This window comes from Zonotrichia albicollis, chromosome Z (assembly GCF_047830755.1).
Source record: "Zonotrichia albicollis isolate bZonAlb1 chromosome Z, bZonAlb1.hap1, whole genome shotgun sequence".
Taxonomy (NCBI): Eukaryota; Metazoa; Chordata; class Aves; order Passeriformes; family Passerellidae; genus Zonotrichia; species Zonotrichia albicollis.
In genome coordinates, this window is record NC_133860.1 from 11,938,623 (window position 1) to 11,953,471 (window position 14,849).

The following is a 14,849-nucleotide window of genomic DNA, read 5'->3' on the forward strand; positions in this document are numbered from 1 at the left end:
GTGAAGGTGGTTCAAACAGTCATTTAAGAACTGAAAACAGAGAACCTGAGTGCCCTTTATTAGTCAAGCTGAAAGAATAAGCTCTTTTAGCATTTTGTTTTCCATTCCTTTGTAGAATTAAGATGAAGGCAAAAAAATAGATTTATTTGGTTGGTAAATTTAGATTCCTTAAAGATGCTAGAAATAAAGATTTTAATTTATTGGTGACCAAATACAATTTTAAAAGGACATATAAAACAGCATATTACTCAAATATTAGGATCAGAAAGAAAAAGAAACCAAACCCAATACATTATTTTTATGACAGTGAAAACACAAAACAGTTTCTATCTGTGGTTCTCCTTGCATCAGGAGGTAACACTGAAAAGCAAGTTACAGAAATTGTGTGTTATTGTGGTGAGTATACACAGGTAAAATACCTCATGTAGGGCACAACAATTTGACCTGTGCAATGCTGGGGTTGAGATACCAGCTGTTTTCTTTTGTCTCTAAATTCCAACAACCTTTTCATTTATCCAGCAGATCATAGGGAGATGTGATGGAATGAGCTCTTGCTGTGAGACCTTCAATGTAATATAAAAGAATATTAGCCATGCTCAGAAAAGAAAATCTCCCTCAGTGTCAGCTTCTCTCCTTGAGCTCCCTGTGAAAATCAGAACTGGGGGTTGCCAGCCTGTGTCAAACCCCTGGCAGTGTGGTGAGAGCAGCTTTCCACCAGGAACATGACACTGGAGTTTCTTTCCCAAAAAAGTGTCAAACGCCAGGATTTAGCTACTTTTGCCTCCTTGTTGTTTAATTCCATATGAACTAATGTTCTGGGGCTGAGAAATTGTGTAAATTATTACCAGTTCTGTGAATTAGCTTTTCCCTCCTTGCTGAAAGATAGTTTTGAATACATTTTAAGGAACGATTAATTAATTAATTAATACATTTTCATAAAATAAAATTGGATAGGAAACCCTAGAGCTGCAAAATTCAAAATAAGGTCCAGAATCCCAGGCCATCTTACCCCATCAGGCATATTTTAGGAAAGGGAGAGGGAGAAAGAAAGAAAGAGAAATAATATTTTTCTAATACAAAAGATAATTTATAAACAACATCCTGAAGTCAATAACACATGGAGCCTTCTAGCAACTGCAGGTACAGAGTAAATATTTTACTTAGTCATGATTTCTTCTGAGACTGAGATTTTGTATTCATGCTTCTATTTTAAAAAGTCACTAGAAAGGAAAAAAAAAGTAATTAAAAGATACTATGTGCTTGTACTTATTCTTTCTTATTCCTGTAAAAAACAGTCAGTCTTCTGCTCAGCTTCTTTCCATCTGCTGTTATTGCCTAGAGTTGGTGAACAGCTTCTACATTTGTCTACAACTCTGGAAAGAATTTGAGGGTCTATAATACTCCATTCTGATTATTCATAAAATATTTGCAACCCAGGAGTCCTTTAAGTTTCTAAGAAACCTGAGTGATATCATTAGAAATATTTTTGGAAGCAAGAGAAAAATGACACAAAAATATTTAGGACACTATGAAATATGCTAAGGTTCTGAATGATTCAAGTTTTTCCTCTCCCTCTTTTTTGCTAAGAAATATATTTATTTTAATTTACATTTCCATTAGGTTCCCAGCAGCAGATAGAAGGAATTTAAGTCAATTTGCAATAGGAGACAGACATTCTAGCCAATGAAAAATCAAAGAAAGTACAACCTTCTATTGTTCTCCTTTCGGACAATTGTCTTCACAATAATCAGCATCATGAGAAAAAAAAGAAAAAAAAATTCCAAGGCCAGATGGTCTCCATGCCTTAATGCTGACAAAAGTAGCAAGAAATACAGTCTCAAGAAACCTGTTCACAGATGTATTTAACATCTTTTTGGAACAATAAGAAAACTGACAGGCATAGCTAAAGTCTGTCTGTATTACAACAATCTAGAAGTTCTGTTAAACAAAACACTCATTTTTATAAAATCAGGACTGTGATGGGGATCAGCACAAGTAACAACTGACTTTTTATGTGAGCTGGAGTACAGCAGATCCATCCTTCCTAAATTTAGATAACTGCTCAGGAGCTTGAACAAGAAGAAGCACCCCCATCTCAGGTTCTCTCTCTATCTAGTAAAAAGAGATGAGAACCTCTGTCCAATGACTCAGAGATCCAAAAATCTGAGTTAACTTCTGATGGTGATGATAATTTTCCTGTGATTGCAGTATGAAACCCTTCTCCAAGCAAATGAATAAAAAGTAAAGTGAATATGGGCTATAATACTGTTATCTGTCTCCTCTTTTCTGCGTGCAACAGCATAGAATGAGATACACCACTACAAAATACGGATTAGAAATAATAAAAGTATTCATCCTGGCTGCTAAAGAGCAGAATCTCCAACCCCTGCTGGACCATAACAAATAATGCTAAGCAAATAACGTGTCACAGACTACACTACACTTTCATTTAGCTACTCAAAGGGGCAATAGGACCAATGACTTCCTGTCATTGCCCACAACATCACAGAAACTTCTGGAAGTTGAGACATTTTCCCCTGGCAGATGAGACCCCTTAGGCCTCCTGAGGATGGAATTCCAACTTTTGTTTTCTCATGCCTGGCTGGCTGTCACTGTTGCTGCCTTAGATTGTCGAGATTTAGAGCAAATTTGGGGAAGAATGCCCCAAAGGAGCTCCGGTGGGAAAAGCAGATCCAGTCGCCCCCTCCCCCAACTGGTCCGGTAGGAAAAAATACCTCCTTGGAGAAAGGTGGAAAAAACTGTTTATTAAACAATGAAACCAAAACAATATCAAACAATGAGACCCCTTGCCACTCTAAAAGAGATGACAAACTGTGTAAAGCCCGGGTTGCAGCTCAGCTCACTCAGTCTCTGATCAGTCCCTCAGTGCTGGAATTGTCGCAGGCCAGGCCCGGCCCGGTGGGCCACAGCTGCAGCTGCCGGTGCTCTCCTGGGTGTTCAGTCCAGAGCAGTTTCAAGAGGCTCAAAGAAAAGGGGAAAAAAAACCCCACAGTCCAGGGAACTTCTTTGCCTCAGCTAGCTGACACTAACTAAAAAGTAAAAGAAGAGCTCTGTCCCCCTGTCTGTTCATCCACAGACGACACAGTCAGGAGCAGGAATGTGGAGGAGGAGTGCAGTGTCTGAAAACAAACTGTGCGCTTCTTCTCTCCCCCCCTTCACTCTCTGGAACACTCTTAAAGGTGCAAAACTTATTATTCAACATAAACAGAATGAGATGATTTGGGATAAAAGCATCATATAGTCAACCCGGGACACAGATGTTTCTGTAATCTCATCTCCAGGGCTGTCAAGGGTGGACATGGCACAGCTTTCGCAGACAACCTTTCCTCATGCTTCCCCTGCCTCACTGCCAGCAGCTCCTCCTAATATGGGAAGTGAATTTTCCCTGCTGGGTTTTAGAACCTTTTAGTCTTTTCCAGTGTATCAAGGTGATGAAAAATAAGGGTTGTTCTTGTCTCTGAAGACTGATTGTGTCCTCCCACACGGCGCTCCTAGGCCAAGCAGCTTACATTCCTTGCTCTGTCCTAGGTGATGTTCCTGGGATTCTGATTTCTGCCTTCATTTTTGTTAATACCTCCCTAATTAACCAGGCAACATCTGAATTGGACAATGTTCTTGTTGAAACCAAAAGCTGAGTAGGTTTTGTAGGGAAGAATTTCAATTATACATTTCAGCATGCTCTTTACCTCTATTAAGAAAATGTCGTATGACTGGTTATATTCATCTGATGATTCATTAAAAAATCTTTTTGTTTTCTTGTTGATCTGCTGGCAAAGCAATAGATTAATATCCTGTATTTTCACAATCATTGGCTTTTAAAAAAATATTTTTCTTCTACTTGTAGAAAGTTCCTTTTTTGAGCTTTCTCAAACTCATTTTGAACTGCACCATGTTCCATAAAATATTTGCTGTCCCTCATGTTCTGATTCTACCTAAAAAAATTAAATATAGTCATCCAGATCAAGAAGAAAAACATTGAGTAGGACTAAGCCCACATAAATAGGAAGATAGACACATTTTTCTGCAGCCCAAAGATGACAAAATTAATAAAAACTAACTCTGGATGTTACTTTTCCCTTTGTATCCTTATTGGATTAGTTTATAAGCTCTGACCATATTAATATTAATGTATACAATACCATTTGATGGTATTCAGTGTTATGTGGCATTGTTTCCAGGTTCTGCTGGACTAAAAAACCCTGATATGCGCTGTGAGTGACTTTCTCCACACAATTCTTTCAACAGCTCTTAACATTCAGTATGTAAATTACACTTGTTTATATTGCCAATTTACCTCCTATTTAAACCACATTGGAATTTGGCCTATTGAGTTTCTGTTAATCTGCCTGGCAGGATTTGGCCTACATTGGACAGAAGGAGGGAGGATGGATGAGGAGAGAAAGAAAAATAAAGTAATCCTCAAACATTTTTGCACATTAAAAAAAATTAACTAAGATAAGCTATTTAAAAATGTTCCTTTAAATTTCTAGTTCTCTCTTCAGTTTAAACAGGTACTTCCAGAGGGTTAATTAGGGTTCAATTTTTTCAGCAAGAAGAAAATAATTTCCCACCGAGCTTGAATTTGGCAAAAACAATCTATATCACATTTTCATTACAACTGAATGTATTTTATTTTATTTAAGTATGAAGAATTTAAAGTGTGGGAGGGGAGAAGATAGAAATGAGGTATTGAAGGCTTATGCTCATTTTTTATCCATTGTTTATGCATAAAAGTACAAATACATTAAAAATGCCAGCTCATACAAATGCTTAAGATGTTCTGTCTTGCTAAAAAATATGTCCAAAGTCTCTAATTCAGATAGGTTGCACTGAATGAAATTTACTATATGTATGGTGGACAAAACTGCTAGCAATGCATATAATCAAGTTTTTCATTTTTCTTCAGTTTTTCAACCTCCTTTTCCTCTTCTATTCATCTTATTCATCTGCTTCAGGTTTTTGTGTTGTTTTTTTTTTTTTTCTTGTTTGTTTTTTGGCATTTATTTTTCACCCCAGAACTTACACCTCATTTTCTTCGTGCTGAAAGCAAGCCAGCAGACAAATAAAGACAAGAGGAACCTGTCAGATCATTACCTACATTGCCTGATAAATCTCTGTGAACTGGTCATTCTTCTTCCCCTGCATGGGATCTCCATGTAAACAGAGGTGCATGGATTAGCTTTATGAAAAGTGGTGGACAATGTTTGAGCTATCTCCTGCTCCTGCCCTTCCTTCTGATTGCCTGAAAATGCTTTCCATGGGGTCAGATCAGTTGGCAAAGGACTGGAATCGGTGCTTCTTTTGGGCTCAGACTAACTCAAAGGCAAAGAGGTATAGTGGAACAGAGAGATGAGAAACTGGAGAGATCCAGAAAATTATTAAGGTGTTGGTGAGTAGAGAGAATACAAACAAACTCACATCATCTGTTCCCAGACGTATAAACAGGAATCTCACACATAGGGATCTCATAGCAATTCTATTTGTCACCTCCCTACCCACTTTTGGACAGAAGAGAAAGAGTAAGAATTACAAATCTGAAGGTGGTGATGAGATTTAAGAGGAGGAGAAAATGAGAACATAAGGCAGAGGGAAAAATTATCAGAAGAATAATAATAGGGAAATTCTAAAGACAATGATGATTTTCTCGATAAAACAGCCACAAAGAGAAGTGAGGAAGATGAAAACAAGACTGGTGGACAAAAGTAAATGCAGACAGGTTGTAAACATAGGGATGGTGACAAAATGGTTTTAAGCAGGGGTGATTTCCTTCCAGAATTGACCAATAGTTGTCCATTCACCCTTTGTACGGAAGAAATGTTAAAAAACATGAGCATGATTTTTAACAAGGATAAAAATAATAATCTGCTTCATCACTGGTTGCTTTCTCAGCCCAAATGAAAGCTATCTGAAATTTTTATGAGTAAATTTGACAGAATAACACAAGGTGCCATTGTGCAATGTAGTTTAATTCTGGGAGAAATGCTGGCTTTTTAAATTTGTTTTATATTTTTATCTTGCTTTGGGTTTTTATTTTGGTTATGGGCTTTTTGTTTGTTTCCCTTCTTGGGGTTTTTGGTTTGTTTTTAATAAATTTAATACAATAGAAAATTAAGCAATCATCAATCTTTCACAGTTAAATACTGCAAAGTTATGAAATTCTGGCAATTACTATCTTCTCTGTGACCTTAATTTAGCTGCTTTGTGTTGGAGATTCCCTCAATTGCTTATTTGGAAAGATTATAGGAATAAGCATCAAGAAAATTGGATCTATTATCTTCCCATACACATGCAGTCATACACACAAACACCAGCTTGTCTTTCCCAAGAAATTCCAGCCAACAATCTACACCTTTACCATCTGTGTGCAAAGGTTTGCAAGTTCTGTGTGACCCTGAGCTTAAATATTGATATCCAGCTTCTATAGGTATGTGTGACAACGCTAACAGTAAAGTAAAAATCACCCAATAAAACCTTGTGTACTGGTTTAGGGGCTTGATATTGGAGTATCTGCAATGCAACCGTGATGTATTCTCAGTTTGTGTCAGCATGCCAGGAGCTGCAGGAGTTCAACAAAGAGTAACCTTCAGTTCAGAAAAGGCTATCTACATCTTTTCCACATGATGAATTCCCCCACAGACTGGCTGGTGGGGCACACACAACACATAAATCAAACTTAACTCAATTTCCACTTTAGTTTTTTCAGCTCACCTTTGAAAAGAAAACAGCATATTATCTTACTTAGTCTAAGGCCACCCTAGCAATTCAAGTGAAAGAAGAAGGGGAAAAAAGGCAATATATATTTTTTAATGAAAACTTGGTAACCTGCAAAAATAAGCTTTTTTTACTCTTTAGAAAGATGCTAAAACTGCAGTGTCCACAATTTTGGGGTAACTGAGGTTTTCAAGTGTCCCTTGTGATAACGGGATCAGTACAAGAACCAATTGTGTTCAGTTTATGTACTAGCAACTCAAAGGTAGGCATAAAAATACGCACAAAGGACATGAAATTTGCTGATGAAACATAACTGAGAAAAGAAAAACAGTTGATCAAAAAAAAGAAGTCCAATGGTATATTTCTAAACACTCAAAATTAACAAAACCACATATGTGGGCATGAGGTTTGTGTGGTTTACTGTGGAGAGGGGCTGGGGAGTTGATATTAAAAATATACAGGACAAAGGAAATATGAAAAGGGAGAATAACTCCAGTGGCCACTAGAGTACTGATATAATAGGCAAAGGAAAGCTCCAGTGGAGAGAGGGACTAAGACTTGAAAGCATTCAGAGCAGTTGGTAAACCACAGTAGAAATTGCAAGAAATAAAACAAGAAAAAAAAATATTAAAGAAATTTATATAAAAGCTCTTCTGAGTTCACTGTGCAAAAAGCACCAAGGTTCCCTGCAGTTTCCATACCTGGGGTGGGTGAATGCTTCAACACACAAGGAATATGCCAGATAACAGTTTTGATCTATTTCTTGTTCACACTCACTCAAAACCAAATTTGGAAAAAAAAAAAAGAAAAGCTCTTTAACCACAAGAAAATAGATGTGCATGTTTCTGCAGGCAAATTCCTCTGGGTTTTCTTATGTATGTGTATATATATATATATATATAATGAATATGTACTATATATATATATATATATATATATGTGTGTGTGTGTGTGTATGTACTTATATATATATATATGAATATGTATATATATATAGATGTACTTTATATATGTATATTTATACACACATATACACACATATACACATATATATACTTATATATATATGTATGCTTATATAAATACTTTAATATATATATACTTAAATATATATACATTTTTTAAAATAAATCACACAAATTTTAAGAAATAATCTGGTGTGCTATATCTCTATTGTTTATTTTGAGGGAAGGGTTTTATATGTTTGCACATGTGAAAATGAGTACAATAATAATAAGATGCAGAGCCCGTAAAGGTTTTTGTAATTGATTTGAAAAGAGTAGTGTCCATTCTTCCATCTAAATGCAACTGCATCAACCTTCTCCCCTGGAAAGGCTGGAGGGGGCTCTGTCTCCACTTTGCATACAAGAATGAAATGGATAAACATGCCCAGACCGATCAAGCAAAGCAAACAGCAACAGGGAGGTGTCTTGACTTCAACAGTCAGTCCTTGACTCCATCCTTTGCCAAAGCTGTGCTCATATGTAGGAGGTGCAGCCAAGACCTTTCTCAGTGTTCATTTAAGGAGATTTTTACCTGGAGCAATTTCTGCCCATTTATTACAGAAATCTGAGGTGCCAAAGGATGATCCAGTGTTTGTAACAGACTGAGAAGTGATATTAGGCAGAGACCTCGTATAGATCGCTGAGAGTTCTTCAGTCTATCAGGTCTGTCAGGGGAGAAGTCTAATAGCAGACAGTCTGGAGAATAAATATGGTCTATATAAAAATAAGTAAATTCAATACACATATTTTGAGAAAGAGCAATTTATTCTGGCAGTCAAAATTTCTTAAATATTTTTAAGCATAAATATGCATTAATATTAAAGCAATTAATGATGACCTTTTACTGAATGTCTAGGTCATAATTCATTTATATTTGTTAAGCATTTCCTACTTTTCTTGGTCTTCCAAATTGCCATTATTTCAAATAATTTTACAGAAGATGAAACTTTGATTCCTGCATTTTATAGGGTAGAGAAGGGGTAAACAGTAAATAAATTGTACAGATAATTCTCATAACAGTACTCAAATCTTCTTAGTTCCACCTCTGTGCTATTTTCTCAATGATGAGCAGTGCTAGGTTCAATTTTGTTGATATATTATTGCTAATTTAATTAATTAACTCCATACAGATTTTTGTATTAAATAGAATGTTTACACAATGGAACTGTTTCATTTTACTTCCATCTGAAGAAATCAGAAACAGCATCAAAAGGAAAAAAAACCCAGAAAGTTAAATACAGTAATTCTTTTTCCTGGCAGTAGCAAATATTTCCCTTCCCCGAACTTCCCAGAACTTCCCCTGTTTCTCTGAGTTTTCTTTTTCTTTAATGATATCCAGGTAATCTCTTTATTTTTTCCTCCACCTGTTGCTCATCTGTAATCTACAAAAACAAATATTGTAAATATTTTGCTCAAAATCTGTTTCTTTAACTCTGAAAGAGTTAAATGAATATGACCTTTACCTTGACAGAGTTTGATCACCAGTAAATTATACCAAAAAAAAAAAAGCCAAAAAAACCCCCAAAAACCGCCAAACAGCAACAACAACAAAAAAAAAACAACCTAAACCCCCTCTGGCAATAATCAGTGTCCATACAGATTTTGACAAGCACAGCAGAACTGTAGCCATTGCTGAGGGTAAATTCTCTGTCTTGTCAATTCCTTTACTGTCTGGGAGAGAAAGGAAAACAAAGCAAAAATAGATCTAGGGGGAGGAATACCAAAGGAAAAGAAAAAGAGAACACAATGTAAAAACAGCTGCAGCATCTGGAATGCTGCCATCCTTTTCTTGAAAAATGTTTCTTTCTTGTCTTCAATATGGAACTCCGCCCTGTAAAAGAAAAACCAAGTTAGCTCAGGTAGCCAAGACCAATAGATTTCTATCCAGAGATGAACATGAAAAAGACCATTTGATACTGAAGATATGGGATTATGTGAGTAATTGTTAACTTCAAAATTGGAAGTTATTTGAGAACAAGCAGTGAATTCTGACTTTTAAGTGTGTGAATAAAGGCTGTTATCCACTTTATTCTCTTGTAAATACCTTTTGGGATGCTACATTCTCTCCTCAGCCTTCCCAAGAGACAAATTACCCCCTTTTACTCTGTATCATAATGTAAATATAATTGGTATCATATTGATAAAAAATCCATTAGAAGCTTTATGAGATTTGTAGATGAACTTCGTTTAAGAGAAATTGCATACTTAACCTGCTCAGGCACTTTTAGACAGTTAGTCATGTATTTATAGCCTCAGGCATTTAAACTTCATCACAAATCTGTTGCAATGTGCACACCAATCCATATGTGACAGAGGATGCCTTACTTGAGGCAGTGAAAAAACACAGGTTTCATCTGCTGGTCTTGCATCAGAAACATCTTTAAAGACTTCAGATCCAGAGTGGTGGAAGGAAACATTTTGATTTCTGTTATCTAAGTGCCCATGCAGTCCAGAGAGAACTTTACATTCCAGGAAATGCAGCCACAGGGCCTCATACTGAAAGACTTTCTCTACATTGTCCATCTCTGATGGTTAGTGTGTGAAAGGAGAAAATTATTTATTTCCATGTATAATTCTGGGAATCTGGGTTTTTTTAATGTTTTTGAGGGGGCATGTAGTTTTGTTTTTCTGATTTTTTAAAAAAATATTTTAATAAGGAAAACATATTCTTATTTAAATATTGTTATGCAGGGAGAACAAACAAACAAACAAACAAATCGCTGCAATTTTAAATATAGCAGTCTAGCTACTAAAAAAGCCCATAACAGTTTTTCTCTTGCCCTGAAATTGAAATCAATTTTTTTTCCAGTAAAAATATTTCCAAATTATATTTCTTATCAATTTTTGAATGCTTCAGAATCTCAAAAGAAGCAGCAAAAAAATCTAATTGAATTTTTTTTGAGAAAGAAAAAAATATGAATTTATTTCTTCATGTTATTTTAAATTATTTTAATTTAAAAAAAAAAAACAACTAAAAGTATTCATGTACTGTTCAAATAACAGAAAAAAACTGACACTAAAGTTGCCTGTAGAGGGAAAAAGTATGAAAATCTTCAATTAAGTACTATATCTCCCTTTTTAAAAGCTTTTTGGCCCCAATGCAATTTACTTGAGACTGTAAGTCAGAGGACCGTTATATTCCCTGAATACTGACTCTGACTATCACTTAATACTGATTTAACAACCACAGGAAGAACTTTGCTGTTTAAATATTTAACATTCCATTCAAATGTGAAACAGCACAGTGGAAATTGGTTCACAGTCTCTGACACAGGGTCCTTTACAGGAGAAAAGTAAGGACATGTAAGAGCAGAAGTCAGAAAGTCAAAGGCACAAAATGAGGTGCTATTAGAAAAGGAAGTAAAATGGATCAAGAAAAAGTTCTTCAGGAGCCTAAGAAGTGAAGCGTGGACAAAAGAAAATGTTAAGTCTGCTACTTAGCAGGAGGGGAAGAAGCAGATAATAGATGGTAAGGAGAATTCTGAAATGCTTGATGGGTTTGATGCTTGAGCTGACAGTGAAAAGGCAATGACAGTTAACAAAGGGAGAAAGAGGCCACGGGGTAGAATTAGGATAGCCCGGGTTAAAGAATATGGGATAACCTGAACATTGTCAAATTGGCAAAGGCTGATGAAATTTATTCTACACTCTTAAAGAGTCTGCTAGGAGAAGTGTGAGGGAACATTTTGCATTCATTTTTGAGAACTCATGAGAAAGTCCAAATGAACTCAGAAAGGACAGTTATATTCCGGGATTTGGAGGAAGCATATCAGTGGGACTCCAGGCCAGCAAAGTTGTCTTCTTTAGTACAGTGTTAATTAGCATTACACTTCAAATGCATTGGAATGCTCTTCTCTACCCCACAAAAAATGCAAAATTATTTTTTTCTGTCATTCAGAACAAGGAGCAGAATGAATCCCTGGCAGCCTGGGCAATTTATGTCCTGATCCAGTGATCACTGGTGTCAAAGGAAATCTTTTCTGTGGATTTCAATGGGCTTTCCATCAGCATGTCTATGAGTGCTCTGAATGAGAATGAGAAGGGGATTACAAGTGTAAACAGAAGCTGAAATGTTTTAGTCTATTTTCCTAGGTCCAGCAGAGAGGATTACAGAAAGTAAAGAAAAAAGTATGAATACATTGATTTGGGGACTTAATAACTTAAAGCTCAGCACATAGCATAAATATATATTTTAATTTTCTTCTGGCTTAAGCCAGACAATGCAGAAAGAAACAAATAGCTTAACAGGTGATGGTTTCAATCACATTTTAAACAGGATTCCACTTTCTATTTCCATAGTGCATCTAAAATTCAGAGATTGAAACTAAAAACTGAGCACCTGATTCTACTCAAACTTAAAAGACTTTTATACAGTTTGTGAGAATTGTCATTGAATGAAAATGTGCAATCTAGACTCTCACAAGTGAGAGTAGAATCATAGCAATAGCATAATTATTACAGTTTGTATGCCTGACTTTTTTAGCTAGATGAGTGTGAAAACACATTCAAGTAACTTGTAGATGAAGTTGCATGCCTAATTTGCAAGCATTAAGAGGGTTACATGTGCAGATTGGATAATTATGTACACACACAGTTATCGTTTGACATTTGCCCAGACAATTATCTAATCTGTGCCTGGAATTGTGGACCCAACTTGACTGTGTCTGACACTTGCTGTCAAACAGTGTGAAGTTCACAGGCAACTTCCCTGAGGTCCTGGGCTTTGGCTAGCAGCTTGGGGAACAGAATGCATTAACTTCCTCTAGAGGTAATTAATATCTTCCAAGAATCTCATCTGGAAAGAAAATACATTGCAGTCTTGGATATGTGAAGGAGCAGCATTAAATCAGCAAAAAAAATATTTTAAAGATAAATACGAGGTAAAAGCACTAATTACACTTCGTAAAGACAAGTTCAGCGAATGCTACATGTGGAGTACTAAGGCAAAAAATCATCAGGAGGATCCTAGGAAAATAATATTTCCATTACAGGATTGGCTTGCATGCTATATTGGCCCAGGAACATTCATAGCCTTTCTCACATGGTGGATGAAAGGCCCAAGAAGGCAAACATGGTTAATTGGTCATTTATATTAGGTTTTGCAAGATCAAACCTCACATGCATTACTTGAGACATTATAGAAACTGGGTTAAAAAAAAAATTACATAGATGAAATAATCTGCATATTTTTAATCATTGAATTATCACCACACTGATTTCAATCACATGTATGCTATTTTCAAAAAAGTTAAGTCCTGAAACTTTTCAGGCACTTTGAGCCCATGCAGTTAAATTGCATTTTTGAACTCCCAAATGTTGACATGTTCCTCTTTCTCTCTTTTATTTCTCCCTCTTTATTTTCTAGGAAACCGATGCCACAATGGAGCATTATGCACTATATTTCAAAAAGAAAAGACTGATTGGAATGGATTATGAGAAGAGAAAGAGAATAATAAAAAGGACTGGAAAATAATGCCTCCAGTTTGAGGAAAGGTTAACAGAGCTGGCCATGTTCAGTCTGGCAAAAAGGAGATTGAGGAGAGACATAAAATATCTGCCCACAAATATGTAAAGGGACATTGTAAAAGGAGAAAGAATGAATTATCCTCCCTACTTGATGAGGAGCAAGGGGTAACACGCTTATGCTACAGAGAGAAATATATGTTTAAAATCAGGCTTGTTGAATAATGGAAAAATGTGTTTACCAGTATGTTTTCTAAATCTGAGAAAACATTATCTATCTACTTTTTGTTTGGTTTAGTACAAAAACTCTGACAAGCATTTTCTCTTTATATATACGTTAGTAAAAGGGCAATTATTCTCAGGAACAGCGAATGTACTCAAAAAGCATGATAAAGGGTGTGCTACTGAGTACACTGTCAGACCGATTGAAAGCATGAATTTGTGCTCAAATTAAGAAATATTTATGCTGAAACTTTGCTGCAAGTTTGTGTTTAAAAGCACATAACTTCTTTTTTGAGATGTTCAATACTATTAGAATGAGTTTGGCTCTCACATGAAAATTGAAATTAACTTCTCTGTTCCAGGAAGTTACCCTTTTTACAAAAAACAGAGTACATGTCTGAAGTTAAATACAAGAGTCTTCTTTCTGAAGGCATTGAAGTAAAATATTTTGCTTTTAGTCATATTTGCCATGTGTTAAGCTAGTCTACATTGAAAGATTTGATCCCATTTTTTGTTTCAAGAGGATCAGGATCAGGCCTGTGTCTTTTAATCTATTAGATTTAATCTTCCAAAGGGTGAAAATTAACAGAACTTTATTGATTCAGGTGGAGCCATCTTGGTGTTCTCTCTACATACATTTCATACTGACTATGATACCATAACTTAAATCTGTCTGTCAGCAGTCTTGACATAACTTGATATCTGTCTGTTCAGCTTCTCTCCTATTGTCTCCTGTTAGTGTATAAATGCAGGGCTATTCTTATTTTAACTACAAGCAAAATACCACTAATTCCATGGTGAAACGTCATCATCAGAGGGGAGGAAAGGAAGAAGGATGTTGTCTGCAAGTGAAAGTGATGGGAGCATGTTAAGTAGATAGAATGTAATTATTCCATTTGGAATTTAGCCAGATCATCTGGCTATACATGCTGTATTTGCATGAGGTGTATGGGGGAAACCACAGATTTCAAATGGTTGAAATTTGTCAAGCCCTTGGTTTTACACCCCATCCATCTGAAAGGAGTGTAGTTGCACTTCGCTATTTTCATTCAAAACCACTTAAAAAGGTGAGCTCCTATATAATTGGAATTTTAAAGGAGTTCATGTTGTGTTTATGGAGCAATCACTACTAAATGATTTCATTTAAATTTTTCATAAGCTACACTTTATGAAAAATTAAAAGAAATAGACTCTTCAGAAGCCTTGCTAAGAAATAAAGGCTCTTAAAGGAATACACATGCCATCTAATCACACATATTTTCAAATGTGGAGTTTTCTGCATACAGATAAACAGAAGACAGCATTAATGGGGAGAAAGAGGCAGGCACTTTTTCCTTACTCTGTCAGTAGTTTTCATTCAACTAGAATATCAGAAATGGGCTGCAGCAACCCAGGGAGATTCAATCCAGCAATGAGAACTCTCAAAAG